Here is a 21,349-nt window from a genome sequence, read left to right as displayed (position 1 = left end):
CATTCTTTTTTATATCTTGATGAGGTTGTGTAGCTACTCCTTGCCAATTAAATATGAACATCAGTGGTGACAAGAAGTATAATGAGTAGGAGGATCTACTCTGTGTTGTTTTTTTTTAATGCCTTTTCACTAACTGAATCCTACAACTGAGGTCCTTACCAATGGCAGAGACACAAGATGCAAGGAACCTGGGTCTCTGAATGATTGAGAGAGGAAACAAGCTTGCCTACCTGAGACATCTGCATAGGAGCATTATCAGGAGAAATAGGTATCTATTGAGTTAAGTATTGAAAGTTGGTAACTTATTTGTTATAACTACAAACTTGAATTAAATTAACTATGGAGGCTCATTCTACCATTCACCTTCTGTAGCAATCAGTATCTAATGTGATTTTTCTACAGTCCATGTTACACAGATGTCAAACACAATTATCTCCAAACCCTTGCATCTAGCCCTAGAAATTTCTATCTCCTTCTTTTGTAGTTTGTACTATATTTGACCTTATTTCAAGCACTATTTCCAATATGGGATTATTTTCAAAATAGAAAGAAATGGAATTCCAAAGAGCAAAGGCTGACTAAGCACTTTCTTACTCAGAGTTTTTAGTTTACTATATCTCACTCTTTCCTCAAAGGATTCCTCAAATCGATTCCCCTAAATCGTGTAGTGTTGTAAACCAATGTTACCTCCTCAATAAAGGACAAAATAAAGAAGGATGCCAACTATATCATGTCAGAAAATGATCATTTACAATATTAAAATACCGCCAAACCATAGTAGCAAAAATAGACTCAATTTCCACAAAGAGCCTGGCCTTTAGTAAATTGAATAACTAGCAGCACTTCAGCTGGTTAGATATACAGGGTAGCCCTTTTCTTTTCTGATGATTACAAGATGCTATAATTAATTCCCCAGAGGAATTAATACCACACCCAACACTTTTTGCAAATCAGCCTAATCCATCTATGTCGGGCATGTTAGTCATCACAAAGACTACTTTCACATGCATAAGTTAGAAAGCAAAGTGTAATATTGGCATAAATTCTGTGGCATGGCCGTGTTCCAATCAGTTACTTTTAGAAATCTGGTCTCATCAGATGATGTCAAAGCTGGTATGCAGGTCGTGCCGATGGAATTTTCCCACCAGCCAATTGTGCCCACAAGTGAGAGAGGATTCAAACGAAATCTTAAAAACTTTGATTACCATCCAGTGCTTGGCCACATAGCTGCCCTCCCTGCCTTATCAGTCCTGTCAGATAATGGCTTCCATTAGGCAAAAATGAAACCACAACAATTAAAGGAAAGAAGACACATTCTTCACTAGAATGTGTCAGCAAATGAGTCACAACAGACCGATGGCATAATTCACATTCTAAGGCCAAGAACAAGAATTACAGGGTTTAACAGGCATATGAAAAAATGTTCACCATCACTTGTAATCAGGGAAATGCAAATCAAAACTACAATGAGATACCATCTTACACCAGTGAGAATGGCACATATTAAAAAAACTAGCAGCAACAAATGTTGGTGAGGATGTGGAGAAAAAGGAACTCTCCTGCACTTTTGGTGGGAGTGCAAACTGGTCCATCCACTATGGAGAGCTGTGTGGAGATTTCTGGACCTACTAAACATAGAGCTTCCATATGATGCAGCAATTCCACTCCTAGGGATTTACCAAAAGGACACAGAAAGATCGATTCCAAAGGGCACCTGCATGCCTATGTTTATAGCAGCACTATTTACAATAGCTAAGCTATGGAAACAACCCAAATACCCAAAAATAGATGACTGGATCAAGAAGATGTGGTACATATACACCATGGAATATTACTCAGCATTCAAAAAAGATAAACACATGCAATTTGCAGCAACATAGATGGAGCTGGAAGGGATCATGCTCAGCGAAATAAGCCAGAAAGAAAAAGAAAAATACCGGATGGTCTTACTCATAGCAGGAATCTAGAAAACTTAAATAAGGGACCAGGAAAAACAATAACTATAAGAAAGAAAATTATCAAAATCAACAAACAACTATGAACCAGAGACACTCTATGAGGGGTGGGGGGTCAAAATAAGGGGATTGTAATTGTATGAGGAATATAAAAATAAAATTTAAATTAAAAAAAAGAATTACAGGGTTTATTTTAAGACAGTAAAAGAGTAAAAAACAGATTGGCAAACATATGATATCCCCTCCAGCTCAAAGCTCTACAAACAGCAATGGCATTTGCAAAGTTCTGTGTGTCTTCTCAAATGTGGGTTTAGTTTAAATGTGTGTTGACATCTTTCTCTGTGTGCAAAAGGAAGAACAACAGTTTGTGCTTTTCTTTCTTTTGCTGCAGGATGGGAAGAACAGGGAAAGAACCCAGCAATCTGTGTTTACTTGGAACAGCCATACACTGTAAATGGACACTAAGATAAGGTTTCTCTCAGTCATTCCAAGTGACTGTAATAAACATGCGCTTATGCCTTGGGCAATTAAGTCAGCATCATGCAGAAGAGACACAATAGCCATGGTGTCTCTTCATGTTCTCCTCCTGTGCAGAGAGAAAGGAAGTAAACAAATGAGAAGATTGGGACAGAATTTTCTTTTCAAATCAAATGAATGGTAAAGGGATAGGGTGCCAAAGTTCACAGAAGCATACAAAGACTAGAGTTGCAAACTGCATTTTAAAAATAGTAGAGTGAAAAATTAAGGAGTTCTAACATGAAATAAATTTAGGAAGAAAGAAAAAGAAGTGGCATGCCAAAGACTGTACTGATTAGGAAGTGGGCAATTTAATTTCTTCAGGAGAGTAAATCTCCAACATGAATTAATTTGCTTCACGCTGAGTCCTGCTGGTTTTTCTTCTTTCCTCAATCACTGTTTATTTCACAAAATCAGCACTCACCTATCTACTTTGATTATTTAATTTCAGGAGGCTTTTCCTTTCACAAAGCAGTTAGCACAACTAAATTTCGCTCTGCATGTAATGTGTAAACACATTATAATGACCTGTCTAAGGGTGAAGATTATTTATTTCATCTTGGAGAGAACATTGCTTTGATGCTCTCCTATCCCTCAAGAGAAATCTCTCAGTGACATTCCTGAATCTACTTCTCACTGGGAGCATATTTCATTGACATTTACCAAGTTTACAGGTTCTGATGCAAAATCAGGAAAGCAGTATTCAAACCATGACATACATATTCTTGTTTCTAAAGAGGATGTGGGTCAAGGGATAGAGTTGATGGAACTAGTAAGTAATACACAAAATGACATTTTAAAAATGAAAATTGGCATTGATTTCTTTGTTACTAACATCTCTGTGAATGTCTAAACTCTTCTCAGCTCTCATTTTATGCACATGGGTCAGTGTAATAGCAAGGTCTATTAGGACTCATGGCTCTGATACTTTTTTTAAATGAAGATGGAATCTCAGCGGATTTCTTTGGGCAGAATATTTAAATAAAGATTATTTGAAATATGGTACAAGCATTTATAAATAAACAAGTAAACATCCTCTAAGAAGTGTGTGTAGTTTGTTTTTCACTTTGCCTCAAAGACAAGCATGAGACACATAGCCTTTGCCTTTCATCTTTATTTCAGCTTCTTTACTGCTTCTGATTAGCGGCCTCAATTGAGACTTAATGTTCACTGCAAAGACTGCTAATGGATTATATGATCCTGAATGTTTTAGAATGGAATATTCATTCTCTCCAGACCCAAGGCCAGGGTTTTTCTCCCGCTGGTCCATTCTGCCTAGAATTTTAGATAAAAGTAACCAGGTTATTCAAACTCATACTTTTGGTTTTCTTGGCTAAAACAAAGTTGTACTTTATAATGTTCATGTAGTGATAGTCTATATATTCAATGGCAAGTTCTTGGACTGCCTCTATTTGAACCAGAAATTTGTTTTATCAAAACTCATCAAAGGAGAGATAAGATCATGAAACCAAAAATTCATATAGGTCTTCACAGTGCACATTAGCCATGAGATAACCTCTCAGATCATTAGCCTATTGCGATTACATTTGTAACTTTCACTCTTATGCTTTTCCACTTCAGAGATAGGAAAATGCTGTTCATTGTTGCTAGGAGATGGGTGACTATGGCAACAGTGTGGGACAGAGCCAGATGGAGAGCCTAAAGCAATTCCAGGTTTAGGTTCCTTTTTGATCTCTAAATGACTTCATAGCAGTCCTGAACAAGGAAGCCCCAAATCACAGTCTCTTCAGCTTGTTTCAAAAGCTATGCCACATGGTTTCTCCTCACACATTGACTCTTCCCATTTAACAAGTGTCTTTTGGTGCTGAACTATACACTACAAGGTTGTCTGAGAAAGAAAAAAGCTGGATAACAAGGGGGATTATCACTATTTAACTGTGTTTTCATACTGTTATTAATTTAGTTCAGATCTAGTACCATATGCTTCTCTTCATCATTCCACTGAACTCCTGGTGACTTTCATGGAAGTTCCATGCAAAGAACAAGGGCAGCATATGGTTCTACTAGCAGTTTGTTCATTCCTTGAAGATTTATGGGCATCCTAAAGCCATTAATCATTATTGTTAAGACACCCTTTGATGTCTTCATAAAAGAGTACTTTTCACTGATTTAAAGGAGTCCTTACCACACAGCCTTATCTAGCAAGAAAAAATGTTTCCTTGTTTTTAAAAATTTGAAATGAATAGAAAAATATTGACTTGTTCCTTTTGCAATCAAAAAGGCAAAAAATATATAGTCATAGTGGCTAGTGATAACCTGCTAGTCTAAAATAATTGTTTCTTGGACCATGAACAAATTTTATCAATTTAAAAACAAATTTCATCAATTTATTCATCATGTCACAATTTCTCAAAAAACTATGACCCATTATTACCTGCCACGTAAAAATACAAACTCTTGGACTTAGTTCTCGACCTGTGTCCCACCAACCCATCCAGCACAATTTATTTCCTATATTAAATTTTCCTAGATCATATCAAAAGAATTATTTAATTACCTCCTCCTTCCCATTCTCACCCTCTTGTTATTCACATATTCTATCTACTTTGATTTCTGTTTTTGCTGTTGCCATTTCTTAAAATATCTACTCCGGTTTGATTTACATTTTGGCTTAAGTATTTATCAGATACCTACTCTTGTAACTTGTTGGGAACTAGTTATCAAAAGAATGAGAGCTCTACACCATCTACCAAGAGCAACAGATCCATAAAGATTAACAATGGAAGCCATCTTTGAAGTGTTCACTACATGCAGTATCCATAGAGTCATAATAACTCTATGCTTTTCTCATTACTTCAAACAAATAAAAAATATCTAAGGCACAGAGAGTGTAAATGAGTGCTCTAAACTCAAAGAACCCATTAGCAGTAAATCTGAAACTAGATTTGTTTCATTTCAAAAAGTCTCATTTAATGGTGCTTCTGATTTGACATGAGATACTTCTAAGAATCTAAATATGTATTTTTCAAGGATAGGAACCACAAAGAAATGATCAGCTCCACTAGGGAGGGTCAGAGAAGAGATCCTAGGAATTAGAAAGGGCTCATGCTATAAAGAAGGAGTTTGACAATGGGAGATTAACCTATAAACAAAAGAAGAACATTTTTGGAAGAAGGTTGAACTTACAGTGTAAATAAGTCCTTTTTCAAATTCTTTGAATATCAGTCTTTTCAGCTTCCACATTTTCCTTTTTCAAAGTGCAATTCAATGGCTTCCTCTCCCATACTGGTATCAATCTACACTAAAGCACTTGCTTATCTCATCTTCCTCTATTTTTTTTTAAAGATTTATTTATTTATACATAGAAGGACTGGGATGCAGACCAGAGATGCAGGGGATGAGCGGAATCACCAGAGACAGAGTGGGGAGCTGAACAGGCAGACTGACTGAAATATACTACTAAGGGAGCAGGAGGCAAGACAGGTGAGGTCTGCTGCACTATATGTGGGTTAGCTCCCTGTTAGGGATGGAATTTGGGGTCCTAGCAGTGATAGCACTGAGACTTAACCCCTGTGCCACCAGGGACACCCTCATCTTCCTCTAAACTCTAATGGTACTTCTTTTGCAACAGTCCTTTTAGGTCTTGATTAGATACTGTCTTATGTGACTCTCAATTTTCTGGACTATACAAACACTGAGGGAAGGACGACATCTTTGATCTATTTTGTATCTTCCCAAGCACTTAAACCTGTCAGGGACATAATAGGTGATATACATACACTGCTTATGGGCAAAAAATATTCTGTACTGTGTTTTATAGTTTATAAAGTCTTTCACTTATATAGTTCTCCATAGACATTTATGATAACCCAATGAAGTATGTTAGCTTATTGTTTTTAGTCCACATTTTGCAAATTAAAGGAAGCTATAATTCAGAGTAGTGCACTGGAAAACCCATTATCACCCTGAAATAAATAAATGCTACATCAGGAAAGAGACCCAAGATTTTTCTCCACTATCCAATTCCTCATTCAGAGAATGATTGATGGATTGCATTCCATGTTTTAGCAGATATACCAAGCCATCTATCCACCTTATCACTACTAAACTAGTAATGTAATTCTGTGTCTTCACATAAGTGCCCAGTGAGTTTTAGCTTAGTGAGGGGAAATGAAAAATATTTCATTTAAACTTTTCAACCACTTAATAGTTGAACAAAGAGCACAAAATGGATTTTGAAAATGCGCATGAAGTGACATGGTGGCTACGCTTGTCCACCAGAGAGTCCAGGAAGAATCAGCTTAACAAACCACATACTGCCTATAAACAGCAGGTGGGTATTCCCAGCCATCTGCTGACTTCTCCAGTTGAGAGCCCTTGAGAAAGTCACTGACATGGTCATTAATGGGATGAATGACCCTGCTCATTAATCAAAGACTGCAGGAAAGTAACCAAACTTGACTCTTCCCGTTAAAGGTTGGGCGCATTGTCAAAGCCCAGAGGGATGGTACAACATAAGATGAAATGCCCCCTCTGCTTACTGCAAAACTTTCTTTCCCTAAAATGGAAAAGACCCCCGCCTTGGCCCTAGGATTATCCGCAGGGAACATATATCCCAGATGAAAGCAGGAGCCCTTATCGAGTCCTTTATAAGTCCTCCTGAGAAGAATACTGTCTTATCATATTAGAAGTCAAATCTGAAAAATTCTTGTCATTTTTACTTAGGAGAGAGCAGGTAGAGGAATTATAAAGCATTCACTGAATCCCAGAGGGCTTCTTGGAGCTTCCATCTGGCCTGTTCTTTTGTTTTTAGGCCCAGAGATAATTCTTCAACATTGACTGTTGACAAAGAATTAAAAGGAGGATTGTGAGCTCTACTCACATGGTTCTGTTTAGAACCTGGAGACTACCTGTTTCCAAACATGTCCACCTTTAACACCATGTTGCCTCCCCCAATCCCTACCTTTCCTCCTTCACATTTTCACATACCATTCTCCCTACCCAGCTGCATGAATTTAAAAGAAGGGATTAGTCATATATTTTTGTCTCTCTACTGCCTCCTCTCCAGAACATTTGAATCCTCTTTTTACAGGCAATATCAATAAATAGCAGGTAAATCATATTTACAGAAGAGAAGGCACTATATTCAATTGGAGGGTAGAAAAATAAAATCAGCTAAAAATATGAATAACAGTCAATGTCACCAATAAACAAAGAAGCTATATATATCACTTTCACTTATATATTTGGCAATGATTTTTTTCAATTTATTTTTTATTTTGTAATGAAAATCCTAGTGTTTCATGCAAGAGTACTATGGCCAGGGACTGCAAAAGTCAATTTGTAAGTATCTTGCCAGAAGTATTCAATCCTAATCAAATTCTTAATGATACACTCTGTTCTGCTTCATGACAAGTTACCCACACCGGTGATCTGTTTCTTATCCTTGACTTCATCGCAACAACTGTCCAACTTTCCCTGTTGCAATCTCTTTTCATCTCTGCCATGATATCTTGCCCTCTTTTGGATCTCACAGCCATCCAGTCCACACCATCAGAACCACAGCACAAGAGAATTTTTTATACAACCTGTCTGTACCCTATTCTAGTTTATTACCTTGTATAGGCCATGGCAACCTTCACAGTGCCCTCCTCACCCCCAGCAAATGTGACTATACCGTGACTAATTAATCTTGATTTTACTCTACTGTGTTGGGTAAAAAATAGTTCACATCAAATAATCAAATTTTTCTGATATTTGAAAATAGCAAACAATTTTTGTTTGTCAGTCAGTGCATCCCATTTTTTTCTTTTGGGGTCAGCGTTCCTAGAGGCAGGATGGTACTGACAGAAAAATATTAGCTTATCTTATGAGTGCTTGCATTAGTTTACAAGTGTATCTTTCTTACACTGTCTTCTCTTCATTTTTTCCTGAAAAATGTTTTATGTTCTGGGGGCCTCCCTGGTGGTGCAGGTGGTTGAGTGCTGCACAGTGAAGCTGTCCGCAGCCTCTGCAGCTCGGGTTCAATCCCAGCCGGCATGCAAGAATCCCACATAGCGAAGCAGACCTCTCCTGTCTCGCCCGCTGCTCCCCTCAGCAGTGTATTTCGTCAGTCTGCCTGTTCTGCTCCCCGCTCTTTCTCTGGTGAATCCTCTTACCCTCCCACACATCTGGCCTATACCCTGGTTCTTGTCTAAAAATAAATAAAATCTTTTTTTAAAAAAGTTTTATGTTCTTCTTTTAAAAAGCCATGATAGGGCCTCCCTGGTGGCGCAGCGGTTGAATGCTGGGTTGCGAAGCTGCCCACAGTCTCTGCAGCACCGGTTGGATCCCCAGCTGCTCCCCAGCCACCGGAGGAGGGTCCCACATGGCGCGCAGACCTCTCCTGCCACCCGCTGCTCCCCTCAGCAGTGTACTTTGGCCCTTCTGCCTGCTCTCCTCCCCACTCTGGCTCTGGTGAATTCTATCACCCTCCCGCACTTCTGACTGTACCCAGTGCTTGTATGTATGTATGTATAAATAAATAAAAAACAAACAAATAAATAAATAAATATTTAAAAATAAATAAATAAATAAAAAGCCACGATAGTAAGAAATGAGATGAAAGGGACTCCCTGGTGGCACAAGGGGTTAAGACACAGCACTATGAAGGTATCCACAGCCACTGCAGCACAAGTTCGATCCCCACCCAGGGAGATACCCACATGGCACAGCAGACCTCTCCTGACTCACCCGCTGCTCCCCTCAGCAGTGTATTTCAGTCATTCTGCCCGTTCTGTTCCCCGCTCTGTCTCTGGTGAATCCTCTCACTCCCCACACCTCTTGCCTATTCCCCAGTTTTTATATGCATAAGTAAATAAACCCTTTAAAAAAAGAAATAAGATGAAAAAGGAATAAACAGTATGTATCCATTTTACATTGAACATTGTTGCACATGCTTTTCTCCAATTCTTTTTCCTTTCAATTTCAAGTTGTTTTAAATGCTACTTTCCATAGAATACTAAGGATTTTTTTTTTTTTTAAAGTGACCTGGGCACTTCCAAATCAGTTGAAGTCTATTTTATAAAGATGACAGGAATATTTTGTCTTGACATTTTATTTTATTTTTTTAAGAAACTTTTTTTTTTTTTTTATAGAGGCATGTTTTATTTCTTTCTTTATTTTATTTGTTTGTTTGTTTTTGTTTATACATGCACTGGGTACAGTCAGAAGCACGGGAGGGTGAGAGAATTCACCAGAGCAAGAGTAGGGAGCAGAACAGGCAGAAGGACCGAAGTACACTGCTGAGGGGAGCAGTGGGTGGCAGGAGAGGTCTGCGCGCCATGTGGGACCCTCCTCCAGCGGCCGGGGAGCAGCCGGGGATCGAACTGGCGCTGCAGAGGCCGCGGGCATCTTTGCAACCCAGCGCTCAACCGCTGCGCCACCGGGGAGGCCCTTGTCTTCACATTTTATATGCATTCTAATGGAACAAATTTTTAGAGTGACATGGATCAATTTTATAAATTACATGGTCACAGCCTCAATTTTATTTATGCCAATTGAGAAGATATATAGCATATATTAATGAACTTCTAGAAAAACCAAGTACCCCTTTATGTACCTGTTTCAATTTGTTTCTCCACTACCATCATACCATCATAGGAATGTAAATTCCTATGTGCTTTCATTTTCCTATCCAATCTCTGGTCATGATCATTTAAGCACAGAGGATTACTCAAGGGCAGGTAACCAGAGGGAAAATAGGCAAAGCAAAGAGCCTGTATTATCTTCATATTAGAGTATTCATAATGAATAATTATGAGTTAGCAATTTTTTATTTCTATCAACAATATACCTGAAAAAAAATTGAATCAATGATAAAATCTAAAGCATGCATTTATCCAAATCTAAAGCATGAATTTATTTTAAAGTCAGCAAATTTCTTATCCACATTGATTGAATGCAACTTGTTAAAGAGTTTGAAAGAACCATTACTTTATATTTTAAAGTTTTCAGAAAGTGACATATAAAATGGACTTTCTTGCACAAAAGTGGCGTTTCAGACCATTCTGGTTCATATGATGACTTTGGCTCAAAAAAAAACAAAACCAAATCAGTGTATTTATAGACCTCAACAATATTTGTTTTTAATTTTCTTCACAATAGTGCTTAGGACTCCTTTTTGTTAAGAATTCCAAGATGGTCTATGTATTTCCGAAGAAAGTGAGCCTGGCATATAAGTCACTAAGCCAATTTTTATTATGCAGCTAGTTTTCTCTATTTTTCAATAAAATTAAGAATTAGGCATCTTCACTCAGTAAAGCTTTAAGAGTCATTCTCAAATGTATCTACAGTTACATTTACTTGAGAAGAAATACAAAATGAGTCTCTTTGACCATTGAAAAGTTAACTAAATATTTTTGACTTAATGAGACAGACATAATTTCAAATATTCAGTACATTGATATGTCCCAATTTTTAGTTCAAGATATATAATTATTTCACCAATATGATAGTGTGGGTTGACTTTGACTAGCTTATTTTCAATTAGTACAGAGATACTCAAAACCAGTGGTTAGTTAGAGAATAACGTCTGCCAAATATGTATGAGACAGCTCTTGGATAACCTTGTCATTTGTGTATTATAGCTTCACCATCCCCTTATATTGACAGTGTCTGATAACAGAAATGAATTGCATTTTTTTTCTGAATACAATTCATCTTGACACTGCATACTAAAAACCAGCATCACAGTGTGATGCAAGTTACATGCCATCCTGTGATTAAAGAAATTTAATTCAAAATATTCACAGTAAATTTTTAACAATGCAAACTAAATCATACATTCAAATGTCATGTACTTTGACAAATTTTTTCTTCCCTGCAACAAGATAATAGACTTTAAAACTGAAGACATTGCTCTATTATTTGCTAGCTGCAGGGTATTTGTGGAACTTAATATCCAGAACTTTGTTTCCTTAATAATAAAATGGGATGAAGTGTTTACAGAACTGCTGGCAGCTTTAAATTAGCTAAAGAAACGTGAGGACCTGGCATATAATAGATACCCAATAAAAGGGTTGGTCTCATTTTCCCATCTGCAAAATACTGTAGAAATATACCCATTAATTGTAATTCTGGCCTTGCACTTTACATCCATCCTACTTTGAGATACTTTTACAATTTGGATACCAATCTTCTCAATAAAATTGACTGTTAGCTCCTCTATGCGATTTCAGCAGAAACAGAAAGTTCCCTTCACTTCAAAAACACTTCTCTTTGCTATGCTCATATCTAAAGCTTCTTTTATAGGAGACAAAGGCATATTTTCCAGAATTACAGATAAATCCAAAAGTATAAAGCCTCTGGAGAGAGATAACACCATGACTTAAATTCATACCTAGTTTTACATGACTGATAACAGATACTTTATATTCACTTTCCTTTGATGAGTTGGGGGACAGTGGGAGTAGGAGCAGAGGGAAATTCAGAAACTTGGACTGGAAAGAGTGTCCACAGGGGGAGAAAAATGATTTTGAAATAAGGGACAAAGTCAAAGACAAATTTCAACCACACCAGTTTTTCCTTCAAATCTGCAAAAGTAGATATAATTTACATCACAATGACTTTGTATTTAAAAAATGTTTGTCTTGTGGTAGTAGAAAATAAAGCTTCAAATAATACAGACATATCATGGTAACAGTTTCTGTTACTACTGATCAGCCCCAGACATTTTATGATCAGTGATGAGATAATTAGAAATCTAACAGTGTCCACAATGTGTTAAGCCTTGTCAACAGGTATTGCTGGTAGCTAGAGCTGTGTGTGTCTTTAACATTCACATTTCGAAGTTACAAACTGGTGTATTCAGGCCTGTTTTCACAACAGTTTGAGCAACAAATAAACGAACTATTGAATGAAACTTAAAAAAGAAGCCACAGAAAGTATTAGATATCAAGGTTTTCAAACCAATCTGTATTTCCAGCCCTTTGCCCTCTGGGATGACTAGGGGCACCACTGGATGCCGTGAAATTATTCTGAACTCACCAGGCAGTCAACCAAAGAAAGAAACAAAAGGAGGAAGGGTTATTTTTTTTTTAAGTTCAACATCAATGACTCTTTGTGGCGTGCTTCAGCCCAAGACACTTAAGCCACTCTTTAGTTAGGAGCAGCAGCCTGGTGGGAAAATATCAGGTGAATTAAGCAAATTTTGAAAGCACCAAGCTGTCATACTTGAGTATTTATAGTCTTTGATTGCAAACTTCCAAAGAACAAAACTATGTCATGTATATTCTGAGCCAGCACTCTATGGATACTCAGGGAATATTAAGCAACAACATTTTATTGTAGAAGCCCTTAAATGTCCTCTCTGACAGCCAGGCAAGTCTCCTTAAACTGTACTCTATATTTCACATTCATTCTGAAGTTAATGCTCTTTTATGGTAAAATCTTTTTTCTTACCATTTTCTTGAAATTAACAAAATCCTAGTTAACATTCATTAGGAGGGTAAATACAATTTCTTCCTAGAAACTTTCTCTAGTTATCCCACCCAATACTTAGAACTTCTTTTATGATTAAAGATACTATGATGATTTAGTACTTTATACTCTTTTTGGTTTTCCTTGTTCTGTTCTTAATTGTGTTATCAGTTGATAAAGATCATACCTTTGCACTCAAATAGTAAACCCAGTTCCATTTATTGCTAACCCTTAGGATGAGATTAAAAATAATTTGACTAATTAAAAATGAATTGAATTATTAAAATCCACATGTCAACATTGTTATATTTACATCTTCCCAAAGTACATGTGTTGAAGCCTGAACCCTCCATGTGACTACATTTGGAGACAGAGCATTTAGGAGGTAAGATTAAGTGAAGTAGTAAGTGTGGGGTGCGGCCTCCCTGGTGGCGCAGTGGGTTGAGCGCTGCCCTGTGAAGCTGTTGTCCGCAGCCTCTGCAGCACGTGTTCGATTTCTGGCCCGGCCAGGGAGAAACCCACATGGCATGGCAGACCTCCTGTCTCACCTGCTGCTCCCCTCAGCAGTGTCTGGTCCGTCTGCCTGTTCTGCTCCCCGCTCTCTCTGGTGAATTCTCTCACCTTCCCGTGCCTCTGACCTGTACCCCTGTTCTTGTATAAATAAATAAATCTTAAACAAAAAAATCCGTGGGATGCTAAACCAGCATTTCTGGAGGAAGAGACATTTGAACTCTCTCTACCATGTGAGAACAGAAGAAGGTAGCCTTCTGTAAGCAGGGAAGAGAGCCCTCACCAGAAACCAACTCTGTCAATTTTTGATTTCAGATTTCCAGCCTCCAGAATTGTGAGAATAAGTTTCTATGTTTATGCTATTCAGTCTATAGTATTCTATGATGGCAGACTAAGCAGACTAATACACCATTAAAACAAATGACAACCCACAAAAACCCTGTTTCAGGAAATGAAGAGAAAATCCAATATGTATGTTTTCAATTTAGACGAACTACATTCAAAACCATAAGAAATAAATTCTTTGGTGTAAGTGTACAAAGAAAGGAAATCTTTTCATAATTCTGGAAGAAAATTTTTGAGGGTGTAGTGACAATTTTAAGGAAAAATCCTTGTAAATTTATGAAGAAAAACAAAGCAAAATAAGCCTATTAGTAACAAAGTAATGACAACAAACCAATATATTATATCTATAACAATAAAAGGCACATAAGAAGTACCTCTCAAATATTGACATTAATTTTTAAAACCTAAGATTGCATTAGAGGTCCAAGCCCCAACAGTTTTTGGTCACCAATAGGGGGCAGCATGTTACATATTTAGATTCCTTGGTTTCTGAAATGAAGGGGACTTTCCAGGTTAGCCAGGAAATGTCTATGAGAACAAGGTTAAGCATGGAAACCTTATCTATGCACAAAGAAACCCTAAGACAAGATCAGGTACTGGAGGAGGAGATGGTAGAATACCCAAGCCCAAATTTCATGCACACTAATGGAAGATTTGGGCTTGGAACTGAGAATGTTTATGCTACTAGAAACCCGTATGAGTCACGATTCCTTAATTCCCTACCAAATTCATTAAAACCATGCAGACTGTTTGGAATTAGCCAACTCTAATTTCTCACAGTTAAATCCAAGCAATTTTCTTTCTCTTCTACTCATTGTCTTTAAGCCTACATGGAGAAAGCAGCTGCACAAAAGCTTTGAATATTTGGTGGTCTCTTATGAAGAGTAAGTTGACTCTTCCCCCAAGGAAAAGAGAAGCGTCCTTCAGTGTTGCATAACTGTAGAAAAAATAGTTAGGCCCAAAAGTAGACTAGTCTTTGCCTATCAGAATATTCCCAAAGCACTAGACCCTGAAAGAAATTAAGCTAGATCGAAAAGACCTTAAGTGGTAAGAAAATCTAGAACTGCTTAATTCTTTGCTAGATGCACTACACTGATATAGCATCTCTTGATCAATATTTCTCAGGTTAGTAAAAAAGTTTGGAAGACGGTCTATCAGTGTTCTCACCTAGCCAAGAAGTAAGAGCTTACACCTTTACCAACTTGTAGAACTAACTTTGTTTTTGTGCAGAATATTTCAATACTGGGAGATTATAAGGAGCTAAAGGAAAAGGATCTTAGAGTTTATTTTATGCCGGATATATGTACAACTCTGACTTCCTTGCTCTTTCTCCACTGAGTAGCATCCATGTGTTGATCACGTTATAAGGATCAACCTCTGTTCAGGACTTTGATATAAAAAGGAAGGAGGGGTCGGGGAACATCAAACAAGCCAAAAAGCAAATAAATACCAATACATATAAATAAGATACCAACACATATCACCACACCACAAAATTGATTTCAGAAATGAAAGCTTGTACATATTCTATCTGTTTTCTGACCACGTTAGCCTCAGAAACATGGACAAACTCTTCTGTTGGGAATAAGGAAAGAGATTTCCCTTCAAGTCTTGATTTCAGCCTGCAGTGAATTTTTACATCCAAGTTATTGACTCCTGAACAATGGGATTTATAATGGAAATGCTGATAGATTCTTAATGGTCGCTTGCTGGCAGTCACCTATATATTAGGCTTAATGGTGTCAAAGTGTAAAACTTAAATGATTGAAAACCTACTAACTTACATTTAAGGAATCGCTGTTTGGTAGTTTTTGATATTGCCCTCATTTGAATGATTTTTCAGGCTGTCCTAAAGACTAGTGCCCTAAAGACTCATGCCCTATATTTGTGAAAATGAGTTGTAATCCTATAGGGTTTTCCAAATCTCATAAACTTAGAATGTCATTATTTATGAATGACTCAAGACTCCGTGGTCCTTTTCTATTTAGAAAATTAACCTGCATAAAAGTCTTGAGTTCTCTAGTCATAAATTCTACAGCCGGAGGCCTTTCTCCTTTTCCTCTCATTTTTATACATTTTACTCTTTCTAGTGATGCATTGAACAATGGAAGGGGATAACAATGTGATTTCATGAACAGAGACTAAAAAGAAAGAAAATACCTTTGAATTGGGTGGATAGGTGGGATCTCCACTCTGTTAGTAGAATTACAGCTGGATGCCAGACTGTATTGGCTTGATCTCATTATATAACCTACTCCCTGCAACTGTCTTCTGTAATGGCCTGTTTTATGTGACCTGACAGCCGTATACAGATGTAGCAGTAAATACATGCTGCCAACATTTAAACAAAATTTTTCCTATCATCAAGCTTATCAGGATAAATGTGCTGCCAGATATATTCTTCTTTCTGAGTTGATATTAACAGAGCATGGCAAATGTCATCTCTTCTTCCTCAAGGGGCTTTTCTGAAGCTCTCACTTGGCATTTAAAAATATTGAACAAGGTTGAATGGATCCAGATGCATTCTCTAACAGAAGTTATAGAAACATGGAGAACAGCTTTATCCTATCAAGAATTATATTATTTCAGGGCTATTTTGACATAGAGCAGGAAATTCAAAGTACATTTGCCCTGAACCAATTGCAACACACAGCATGACAAGGAAAATCAAATCAGTCATTAGAAAATTTTGAAATCCTGTGCTTAAAAGCTATGGGGACATGGGAAGCCATTTCTCACTGATACGAATTTTCAAGAACAATTAGAACAAACTCATGTAAACATCACATACTGAGGATAAAATATTTCTGATTTGAGATGTGTTTACAAATCAAACAGTATATAGAGAGTACTAATACCAAGATGTGAGCAATACATTATGCATCTCCATTACAAATACTACGCAAAACAGAATGTGCATGGATGCAATTTTTCCTTAGCCTTTACAAGCCACTAGGAACAATGCAAGAATTTCAAATAACCACCAGTTTTCTATTTTCTATCACTGAAAGGCTTACCCTTTGCGTGCAAGCCTCTAGCTGTGGCTGACGGCTGTAAGCCCATTATATTTCAACTGCCATCTGGCAGTAGAGATTCAATCCATTGCTTCAATCACAGTGGTCTGCCTTCTCTAACTCTGGGAATTGCACTAAAGTGCATGATTTAAATATCTTCACTGTCAAATTATTGTTGTTTAGTTCATCAAGATAAATTTTAAAAAACCTATGGGGGAAAACATGCCTTAAAGTGTATTATTTGTTGTCAGGAAGAAAAGTATTTGAAAATCAACAGTTGCTGAGAGACCTCAAATTAGTTTTATTCACAACACTAGGTTTTCTATGTGTGAAGTAGCAGAATAATAAGTACCAAATAAACCAAATGCTTAATGTATAAAGGCCTCAATTCAAATATTTTGCTAGGAAAATATACTGCTTTAAATAATTAGAACTTTATAATATCTTTGCCATTTTCCCTCACTACCCTTTCAGTGTAGTTTCTCATTCATTTTGCTGCACATTTTTGTCCAATACCCGGCACTGTATGGGCAGTGGGAATGTAAAGATAAATAAGACATAGCACAATCCTGAAAATAGTAGTAAAGTATGAGAAAAGTCTTTAATTTATGACATATTGTAAGTCGCTACTTCTTTGTTAAAAGGGAAAACACAGCCTGATAGTGGGGCCTGGGAGAAAACATGACTGTCAGTTTTGTATAAACATGCCTGGTTTCTGGTAAATTTCAATGCACAACAGAGCATACTCCACCAGAGGACTCCTAGGGTGGTTCTCAAGCTGTTATTTACCCAGGATGCACCTGAGGGTTGCGATACATCCCTATCAGCTCTAATAACTCACTTTGGCAGTAACTTTCAGTGGTGGTTGGAGGACTGGCGGAGGGAATGTATCAGAGCTTCCACAAAACTGTGTGGTTGGAAAAGGCCCAGAGCTGTTTAGATTGTGCCTTTCACCGCCCTTGCGAATCCCTGCCCTACCGCGCAGAATTGAACTATGCAAAGGAGATGAGTTTCCATGTGTGCTCCTCATGTAATTAAGAAACACAATTGAGAAACTATGAGCTTTATTAAGAGTTTTATCTATCTAAATCAGCCACTTCACCCTCTTCACTCCAAGGAAACGTGCTTTGTATTTATGAAGTGTAGATTCTCTCTTTCATCTCCTTATTAAGTTCTTTGGCTCTAATATTTTTCTAGGCTTTCCTGAAAATAACAGACCATTTTCAGATTTGGGATTTGGGGATTCTTCTTCCATATCAGCCAGGTCTCTAGGGCTAGTCAGAGAATGAGATTCACTCAGACATAACCATAAAAGAGAAGTTTCAATAAATCAGATTAAGCATATGGAAGAAAGATTGGAAAAAGAATAAAAGGGACACAATCTAGCCCAAGTTACTGCATTTAGTTATTATATTTGATCTCTCTATTTCATTGGAGAAAGAAAAGGCAGGGAGAGGAAGAAAAGAAAAAAAGATATTAAGTGAATGATAAGCTTCCGCAAAGGATATTGATTGATGAAAGAGTATCCAAGAGAGAAAGGCAGTCAGTCTGTTTCCTCTCTGTTCTCCTCAATGTGCTAGAGAACAACCTTGCCATGCCGCTCCTTCTTACCCTTTTCTATAGTTTGCATCATCTACAAATAGAACCAGCCAGCAAAACTGTATAATGAGGAAGTGTAAGGTCAGGACTGGACACGGAGCAGGTTTTCTGATCCAGCAGACCGGGTAAAGGAGGAGTCAGAGTCCTCAGTGGTTTTTTCACATCTTTTATTGGGATTTACCCAGTACACAGCAGGCAGGGGTGCTGGGGGGCCGGGAGGCCGGCAGGCCTCCCGACCCCCAGCAAGTCTTCACTCTTTCTGGGCTCTCCAGCGTTCTCTCTGCTTCTCTGCTCTCGACTTCTGTTTGTTCTTGGCTTCTTCTGGCGTCCCCGTGACGCCAACCTTAAAAGCCCAGTCTCAGCCCAGGTGAGGCCATCTACCTAGGCCCACACCCTATTCCAGGTGGCCGCCATCAGGCATGCATTCAGGACAAGGATCCATCATCTATCCTGATGGTGGGAGGGCAGAAAAGCCTGACAATTTTCCTTACCCTACAGGAAGGTATGGTAGGCCATTTCCTACGCCCCACCTCCTTGCTCCTGTCACAGATCTGTCCTCTTCTAAGTCTTATGAAACCCATCTGCTTGTAATTCTGTGTACTAACCTCTCACCTCCTATGCCCCATTCTGTGTCCTGCCCCCAGGCTTTTGCTCTTGCTATGCCATCAGATAAGTGCCTTTGTCCTACCCCACCCTCCTTACTTATCAGAATTTTTTTTTGAAGATTTATTTATTTATTTATACAAGCACTGGGTACCATCAGAAGCGCCGGAGGGTGAGAGAATTCACCAGAGCCAGAGGGGGAACAGAACAGGCAGACTGACAAAGTTCACTGCTGAGGGGAGTGGCGGGCAGCAGGAGAAGTATGCGGCACCATGTGGGACCCCCACCTGGCGGCCGGGGATTGATCAGGCGCTACAGAGGCTGCAGGCAGCCTCGCAACCCAGCGCTCAACCGCTGTGTCACCGGGGAGGCCCTCAGAATTTGTTTTATTTTATTAATAATTAATTTTTTTAATTTTTACATCATTATTCATTTTTAAACAATATTTGCTTCCCCCCCCCGCCCCCTCAGGTGTAATCCCCATAGAATTTCCTTCCCCAATGCACCCGTGCACCATCACCTCCGTCCCCTGTGCTCCTCCCTCCCTCTGATACCTCTCCCTCCTCCTACCCTGCAGGATGTCTCTGATTTATAATTGTCTGCTTTTGCTTTGTTGTGTTTTGTACTGTTCTTATTTTTTCATACTGATGTCTTATTTGATTCCCCTATATTCCTGCTATAAGTGAAACCATCCAACTTAACAGAATTTATTATGATCATCTTCTTTAGGAAGTAAGCCCTGTTTTCACACATTGATCAAAGATTCCTTTTTTATTCCCACGGCACCACAAACACACCTACATCTCACCCCTTACTATGTTTATATTTAACTTATCTGTTTCTGCATGTGTTTCTTCATCTAGGCTGTGAGTTCTTAAAGTCTAATGAGCTAAGAACAATGCATAATAGGCTTCAAATAAGTTTGAGTTTTGTTTTTTAAATAGAAAGCAAACACTAAGGGAGAAATGCTAGCTTACTATCAAGGCAAAACTTTTAAACAAGATAATGTTGAACTCATTGATGAATTCTCTGGGCTTATATTTAAGACATCACAAAATCAAATACAAAATCAAATATCAGTAAAGCCAAAGAGTCTCGAATTTATACACCCCATCCATGTCTATTTTGTAACTGGGGAAGGTAGCCTGGACTACAGATGAAGAGCAAGTTCTGGAGATGACTTGCTAAATTCACCTGCTCCGCCAGTTGGCTGCCGAACAATCGCAGACAATTTACTGAGCCACTTTTGCCTCATTTCTTCATCTGTGAAATGGTACAATAATTGAATTACAATTAAACTTAACAAGACAACACATGTAAAACACGTATTAAAGCTTATTCCTATCACTATTGCACCCTTTATTCTCCCTTATTGTGCCTCTACATACTTTCCTATCCACTGTAGAGATCATCTATTGAGTAGGTAAAGCATGCAACATAAATTACTGCTAAAATATGAGCACTGCTATGAAGGCATTGTTAAACTGCCATTTTATGGTTCTCCCTGGTGGCACAAGGGGTTAAGTACAGCACCATGAAGCTATTAGTAGCCTCTGCAGCATGAAATTGATCCCCAGCCAGGGAGCAGCAACACACATGGCGCAGGAGACCTCTCCTGACTCACCCTCTGCTGCCCTCAGCAGTGTATTTCAATGGATCTGCCTGTTCTGCTCCCCACTCTGGTCTCTGGTGAATCTTCTCACCCCCTGCACCTCTGGCTTGTACCCCATTTCTTATATGCATAAGTAAATAAATCTTTTTTTAAAGGTTTATTTATTTATTTATTTATAAAAGAACTGGGGTACAGGCCAGAAGCACGGAAGGGTGAGAGGATTCACCAGAGACAGAGCGGGGAACAGAACAGGCAGACTGACAAAATACACTGCTGAGGGGGAGCAGCAGGAGAGACAGGAGAGGTCTACCATGCCATGTGGGACCCTCGCTGGCCGGCCAGAATCAAAGCGGCGCTCCAGAGGCTGTGGACAGCTTCATAGCACTGCGCTCAACCACCTGTGCCATCAGGGGAGGCCCGTAAGTAAATAAATCTTAAAAAAAATAGATAAATAAACTGACATTCTATGGATGATGACAATGAAACTCAGAGAGATTAACTATTTTACCCACAGTCACACAGTAGTTACTGGTAGATACAGGAAATAAAACTAAAACTAGCCAACTCCAGTGCAGTACTTTTTATGAAACCAACATACTTTCTCAACTCCCCAGGAAAAATAGAATTGTGTGGGTTTTATAAGTCTTATACTCTCCTATAATATGATTGTATTATTTCAACCAATTTAGAAAAGTTTTCTACACAAAAACAGCACTTTTTTTCATCTTCTAAGACTTGATAGTTCTTAGATGGGCATTTTAAGTTTCAAAATAAAA

Source organism: Talpa occidentalis, unplaced genomic scaffold (genome assembly GCF_014898055.3).
Source record: "Talpa occidentalis isolate TD23 unplaced genomic scaffold, MPIMG_talOcc4v2.1 talOcc4.6, whole genome shotgun sequence".
Classification (NCBI taxonomy): Eukaryota; Metazoa; Chordata; class Mammalia; order Eulipotyphla; family Talpidae; genus Talpa; species Talpa occidentalis.
This window is presented reverse-complemented; position numbering follows the sequence as displayed.